Source organism: Triticum dicoccoides, chromosome 7B (genome assembly GCF_002162155.2).
Source record: "Triticum dicoccoides isolate Atlit2015 ecotype Zavitan chromosome 7B, WEW_v2.0, whole genome shotgun sequence".
NCBI classification, from domain to species: Eukaryota; Viridiplantae; Streptophyta; class Magnoliopsida; order Poales; family Poaceae; genus Triticum; species Triticum dicoccoides.
Window position 1 is genome coordinate 314899599 of NC_041393.1, and position 7921 is coordinate 314907519.

Genomic DNA, 7921 nt, shown 5'->3' on the forward strand with positions numbered 1-7921 from the left:
TCCGACCTCGGATTGAAATCCTCATCACCATGGTACGGGGAGAGATCGGAGATGTTGAAGATGTCGCTCACATTGTACTTGTCGCGTGGGAGATCGATCTTGTATGGATTGTTGTTGTAGCGTGCTAGCACCTTGAAGGGTCCGTCGGCTCGAGGGAGAAGCTTGGACTTGCGTTAGTTGGGGAAGCGGTCCTTGCGAAGGTGTAGCCACACGAGGTCTCCAATGTTGAATAACATGGGGTGCTTGTTGACGTTGAGCTTGGTCGCGAGACGTTGTACTTGGCGCGCGATGGTGTGCCTTGTATCTTCATGCATATTCTTGATGTAGCTTGCACGGGCACTTGCGTCAAGGTTGGTGCGCTCTTGTAGAGGAAGAGGTAGAATGTCCAATGGGGACAACGGGTTGAAGCCGTAGACGACCTCGAAGGGGGACTTGCTGGTCGTCAAATGTCTTGCATGGTTGTAGGCGTACTCGGCGATGGGTAGACATGCCTCCCACTCCTTGATGTTCTTCTTGAGCAACACGCGAAGTAGAGTGGAGAGTGTACGGTTCGTCACCTCCGTTTGGCCGTCGGTTTGAGGATGGTATGCCGAAGAGAACAATAGTTTGATTCCGAGCTTGGCGCATAGGGTCTTCCAAAAGTAACTCAAGAACTTGACGTCGCGGTCGGAGACGATTGTCTTTGGGACTCCATGGAGATGCAAGATTTCCCTACAAAAGAGATTTGCAACGTGTGAAGCATCGTCTATCTTGTTGCAAGGAATGAAATGTGCCATCTTAGAAAATCGGTCCACAACAACAAAGACGGAATCCTTGCCATTTTGAGTTCTAGGCAAACCAAGTATAAAATCCATGCTAATGTCTTCCCAAGGTTGATAAGGAATAGGAAGTGGTATGTAAAGACCATGGGATTGAGCTTTAGACTTAGCTTTGCGACAAGTAGAGCAACGGTTGGTGAAGCGTGAGACGTCACGGTGCATCTTGGGCCAAAATTAGTTCTTGGAGAGCGTGGAGAATGTCTTATCGCGTCCAAAGTGTCCCATGAGTCCGCCTCCATGAGCCTCTTGCAAAAGTAGCAAATGAAGAGAAGACTCGGGAATGCATAGTTTGTTAGCTCTCATAAGATAATCATCCTTTATGTAGTATCGTTCCCAAGACGTGTGTGTCAAACACTTAGCATAAGGAGTAGCAAAACAAGGATCATGCTCATACAAGTCCTTTATATGCTCAAAACTAATAACATTCAACTCAAGTTGCATGACAAGCATGCAAATGCGTGAAAGTGCATCCGCAACAACATTTTCTTTACCCTTAATGTACTTGATCACAAAAGGAAAAGATTCAATAAATTCACTCCATTTGGCATGATGCTTGTTCAACTTAGTTTGACCTTTTAAGTACTTAAGCGTTTCATGATCGGTATTGATGACAAATTCATGAGGTCTAAGATAATGTTCCCAAACATGTAGCACACACACTAAAGCATACAATTCTTTATCATAGATGGGATAATTAAGTTGAGCACAGGAGAGTTTTTCACTAAAATATGCAATGGCTCGATTTTTCTTGCATCAAAACTCCGCCAATTCCGGTACCACGTGCATCACAATGAACCTCAAAAGTTTTGTCAAAGTTGGGCAAAGCAAGAATCGGAGCATGAGTAAGCAAAGACTTGAGCTCATCAAAAGCGGTGGATTGCAAAGATCCCCAAATAAAAGGAGCATTCTTCTTACTCAAGGCATGCAAAGGACCGGCAATTGTGCTAAAGTTTTTCATAAAGCGGCGATAAAATCCTGCAAGACCAAGAAAACTACGCACTTGTTGCAAATTGGTGGGTTGGGGCCAAGTTTTAATTGCCTTAATCTTAGTTTCATCAACATGGACAGCCTTGGAAGAGACAACAAAACCCAAGAAAACCACTTTGTCGACGCCAAAAGTGCATTTTTTTTCAAGTTCGCATAAAGGCTTTCCTTGCGAAGGGTATGCAACACAGATTTAACATGATTAATGTGCTCTCTCATGGTTTTGCTAAACACAAGGATATCATCAAAGTAAACCACAACGAAGACTCCAATGTAAGGTCTAAGCACATGATGCATAAGATGCACGAAAGTACCTGGAGCTTTCGACAAACCCATAGGCATCACTAACCACTCATATAAGCCAAATTTGGTTTTGAAAGCGGTTTTCCATTCATCACCTTCTTGAATGCGGATTTGATAATAGCCACTTTTAAGATCAATTTTGGAGAAAAAGTTGGCTCCACTAAGTTTATCAAGCATATCATCTAAGCGAGGAATGGGATGCCTATAGCGAATGGTAATAGCATTTATAGGTCTACAATCGGAACACAAGCGGAAACTTCCATCAGGCTTAGGCACAAGTATAATGGGAACGGCACATGGGCTTAAGCTTTCACGTACATGACCGTTGTCGATGAGTTGTTGTACTTGCCGTTGAATCTCCTTGGTTTCTTCGGGATTGACTCGGTATGGAGCTTTGTTTGGAAGTGGCGCTCCGGGGATGAGGTCGATTCGATGCTCAATGCCTCGTAGTGGAGGTAGATGATGAGGACATCAATACAATTGTTACACCCACAGCCCCTGCTGCTATACATACTGGACCAATTACTAGAGCTCGTGCACGCCAACTAAATTACCATGTACTTTCGTTTCTTGGTAATGATTCTAATGTTCATGAGAATATGATGCTGCCTAAATTGGATACATTTGTTTTGCTTACAAATGAAGGGCCTAGCTTGGAGAAGGATGAACATTGGAGCAAGAACAAGCATGGAGATGATGGCATGCGCAAGGGGAACAAGAACGGAGTTACAAGTGATGATTTCAGGACTTTGAAGCCACCATAATGGGTGCATGAAGCCTTGGACGAAATATACAAGATGCCACTTCATAAATTTCGTCCCGAGGCTATTTTAGGTGCTGCGTCACCTTATTATTGGGCCAGGCCCATGTAATTTCGAAATACATAAGTATAGGCTATTTTTAGAGTACGTATGTGTGGGGAAACAAGAGATAGTGATGAGGACATGACTACCTTGGATATGACCAAAAATATTGCATATATGCATATTTGTCAGGTGATTTCTAGTGCAAACTATTCAATAATCTATTATGTTATCCAGAACAAAAATACTTCACACACTTTTGTGTTTTGTCTAATTGCAGGTGTATGAGACATTTGTACAATCCACATATGAAGATAAGGAAGAAAGAGATGTTTATTTGCTGTCCAAAAAGTTCTCTCACGTCACTTTTGGCCCAAGAGAAGATAGAGCCCAAGTCTAATTTCAGGACTTTGAAGCCACCATAATGGGTGCATGAAGCCTTGGACGAAATATACAATATGCCACTTCATAAATTTCGTCCCGAGGCTATTTTAGGTGCTGCGTCACCTTATTATTGGGCCAGGCCCATGTAATTTCGAAATACATAAGTATAGGCTATTTTTAGAGTCCGTATGTGTGGGGAAACAAGAGATAGGGTTGATTTCGGACCCCTCCACCAAGGGCCACGAAATTCCCCCCTCTTCCTCCATATATACAGCCCTTAGGGCATCGTTTAGACTTTGGGTTTTGTTTAGATTAAAAGTTCGCCATAGCTGCAACTTCGCGTACTTCGTTTGTGTTCAACGACCAGACAAAGGCGTCACAGAACCCCACCTTGATCAATAAAGCTTTCATCTTATATTCGCAATATCCAGATTGCAATCTTAGTTTCTTGCTTGTTCTTCGTTTGCTCGCAGGAAACAGACCCTCGTGGTCAGGTTGATCGTGCTCCGGCGTGGTCAATAACCTCTCGGAGTTGGTTTAGCGATTGCTAAGGCGCGACGTCCTTGCACGTTCGTAGTCGGATCGTCAAAGTCAACTTCCACCAAAGCGATATCCATCATCTCATCGAAAGACGGGACACCTCCGCCTCTATCACGACTCAATCCTCATGGTTTATATATGCCTTTGCCTGTACCTAGTGTTCCTTGGGAGGATATATCTATGGACTTTGTTTTAGGTTTACCTCGAACAAAGAAGGGGAGGGATAGCATATTTGTTGTCGTGGATAGATTCTCGAAAATGGCACACTTTATACCATGTCATAAAAGCGATGATGCTGTTAATGTTGCTGATTTGTTCTTTCGTGAAATTATTCGCTTGCATGGTGTGCCAAATACTATTGTTTCAGATCGTGATACTAAATTTCTTAGCCACTTTTGGAGATGTTTATGGGCTAAGTTGGGGACTAAACTGCTTTTTAGTACTACTTGTCACCCCCAAACTGATGGACAAACTGAAGTAGTCAATAGAACGTTGTCTACTATGCTTAGAGCTGTTTTGAAGAATAATAAGAAAATGTGGGAGGAATGCTTGCCTCATATTGAATTTGCTTATAATCGTTCATTGCATTCTACTACTAAGATGTGCCCTTTTGAAGTTGTGTATGGTTTCCTACCTCGTGCACCTATTGATTTGTTGCCTCTTCCATCTTCGGAGAAGGTTAATTTTGATGCTAAACAACGTGCTGAATTAATTTTAAAAATGCATGAGTTAACTAAGGAAAACATTGAGCGTATGAATGCTAAATATAAACTTGCTGGAGATAAGGGTAGAAAACATGTTGTGTTTGCACCTGGAGATCTTGTTTGGTTACATTTGCGTAAGGATAGATTTCCTGATTTGCGCAAATCAAAGCTAATGCCACGTGCTGATGGTCCCTTTAAGGTGTTAGAGAAAATAAATGATAATGCTTATAAACTTGAGTTGCCTGCAGATTTTGGGGTTAGTCCCACTTTTAACATTGCAGATTTGAAGCCTTATTTGGGTGAGGAAGATGAACTTCCGTCGAGGACGACTTCATTTCAAGAAGGGGAGGATGATGAGGACATCAATACAATTGTTACACCCACAGCCCCTGCTGCTATACATACTGGACCAATTACTAGAGCTCGTGCACGCCAACTAAATTACCAGGTACTTTCGTTTCTTGGTAATGATTCTAATGTTCATGAGAATATGATGCTGCCTAAATTGGATACATTTGTTTTGCTTACAAATGAAGGGCCTAGCTTGGAGAAGGATGAACATTGGAGCAAGAACAAGCATGGAGATGATGGCATGCGCAAGGGGAACAAGAACGGAGTTACAAGTGATGATTTCAGGACTTTGAAGCCACCATAATGGGTGCATGAACCCTTGGACGAAATATACAAGATGCCACTTCCTAAATTTCGTCCCGAAGCTTTTTTAGGTGCTGCGTCACCTTATTATTGGGCCAGGCCCATGTAATTTCGAAATACATAAGTATAGGCTATTTTTAGAGTCCGTATGTGTGGGGAAACAAGAGATAGGGTTGATTTCGGACCCCTCCACCAAGGGCCACGAAATTCCCCCCTCTTCCTCCATATATACAGCCCTTAGGGCATCGTTTAGACTTTGGGTTTTGTTTAGATTAAAAGTTCGCCATAGCTGCAACTTCGCGTACTTCGTTTGTGTTCAACGACCAGACAAAGGCGTCACAGAACCCCACCTTGATCAATAAAGCTTTCATCTTATATTCGCAATATCCAGATTGCAATCTTAGTTTCTTGCTTGTTCTTCGTTTGCTCGCAGGAAACAGACCCTCGTGGTCAGGTTGATCGTGCTCCGGCGTGGTCAATAACCTCTCGGAGTTGGTTTAGCGATTGCTAAGGCGCGACGTCCTCGCACGCTTGTAGGCGGATCGTCAAAGTCGACTTCCACCAAAGCGAAATCCACCATCTCATCGAAAGACGGGACACCTTTGCCTCTATAAAGTGGTATCAGATTTCCAGGTTGCTCGGTGAGATTTTACAGTTTTTCGTAGTTTAGATCGAGTCTGTTCTTCATACAAACAGTCCACGAAAAAGCCACAAAAAAAATTAGGGTTAGTTCATCATATCCGAACCAATCTGAGCCTTTGCATAATCTTTTTAGGGTTTTGCTTTGTTGAATTTGCGGTTGCATCGTCGTTTCTAGTTGCTGGTCTTAGAGTCTAGTCTTTTAGAGTTTCGAGTTCTGGTCATAAGTTGTCACGCCGCCGCCGCACCATCATCATCACCCCTGCCATCTACCACCACCGCTTATCCGCCACCGCTTCGAATCCGTATCCATATACCACCACAGTTGTCATATACCACCACCGCTGCCATCTACCACCATATATCCACCACCAATCCAAGTTCTTGTCATATTAGGTTTGTTTTCGAGATCCATCTAGATTCCGATTCGTGTTTCCTTGCCGTAGTAGGTTTCGAAAAAAAAAGAGTCGGGTAGCCACGCTTCGTTTAGGCCCAAAATTTTTCGAAAACGCATTTTTCGAAAAAAATTCTGGCTATCCTATTTTTAGGTGTTTCTGAGTGTTTTGAGACAGGTGCCATTATAGGAAGTTTTTTTTGACCCGTTTCCAGTTTTTGGGTCCGGGCAGTCGAAAAAAAAATTGTCGAAAAAAAAAATTTCGTGCCCATCCTGTCAGTTTGACCTAGGAAGAGTTTTGAGACACTCGCCATTATAGTGATTTTTCGCAAAAAAAAAGCAGTGCAAAAAAAAAGAGCGCAAAAAAAAGAGCGAAAAAAAATTCCAGAGTGTGCTTTTCCCTTGTTTACGTGCCGCGCCGTGCTTTTGTTGGTGTTCTAGGCTCGCGTCTCTAGCACAGTCTAGCCTAGGACCAGCACAGTACCGTCGTTGAGCGTTTATTCAACTTTGCATCTCTGAATTGATTATTGCTGACCCTTTTTGCTACCATACTATAAGCCTTCCCAGCTCCACATACATCTACGTCGTGTGTTTGACTCTCCCTGGTAATCTCTCTATCCAAGCTTTGAGAGTTTTTGACTACAACGGTTGCCGATCACCGCCTGCTGCTGGGTAAGAACTGGTAAGAATTTGAGATTTGCTTGACGGATTTGTGATACACCACCACCACTTCTTAGTAGTCTGTAGGATCATATTCTTGTGTGTTTCTCTTGCTGCTCACCATGCCAGGATCACAAGCCGACGAGATTGACTGGGAGAACTTATCGAACAAGGAGCTTCATGATAAGTTTCAGCAAATGATGACTGAACAGGTGCAAGATGTGCTGAAAAATTTTGAAGAGGCCATGGAGAAGATCACTGGCCTTGAGAAGACGTTCGAAACAAAGCTCGATAACAGATTTAATGAACTGCTTGCGCGTCTTCCACCACCGGCTTCACCTGTCGCACCTCTGCAACAACAACAACTACGCCCCCTTCCGAATCAGTATGGACGAGCACAGCGTGTTCCTATTGAGCCAGGACAAAATTCTGGTGCCGCTGCTACTGCTGTTGGTGTTTCTTTGGCTCCTGCTACTACTGCTGCTGGTACCCAGGAGGATGATGAGTATGCGGGCGATTATGAGGATGAGGTTGATCAAAATCAGATCTACGAGCAGCCACCAGCACCACCACCAGCAGGTCGACCTCAGGTATATATTCGTAATGGTAGGCCTGCACCACCACCTCAGGTACGAGATGATGTACATATTCCTAAACTGAAATTGAATATTCCACCATTTGAGGGTAGATATGTTCCTGATATATATCTTACTTGGGAGTTAGAAACTGAACAACGATTTACATGTTTACAATATCCTGAGGAGAGACGAGTTGCTGCTGCTGTTTGTGCTTTCACTAGTTTTGCTTGTGTATGGTGGTCTGAACATTGTAGATTATATCCTATTCCAACTACTTGGGCTGCTTTGAAAACTGCTATGCGTACGCGTTGGGTAGCCACGCTCCGTTTAGGCCCAAAAATTTTCGAAAACGCATTTTTCGAAAAATTTTCTGGCTATCCTATTTTTAGGTGTTTCTGAGTGTTTTGAGACAGGTGCCATTATAGGAAGTTTTTTTTGACCCGTTTCCAGTTTTTGGGTC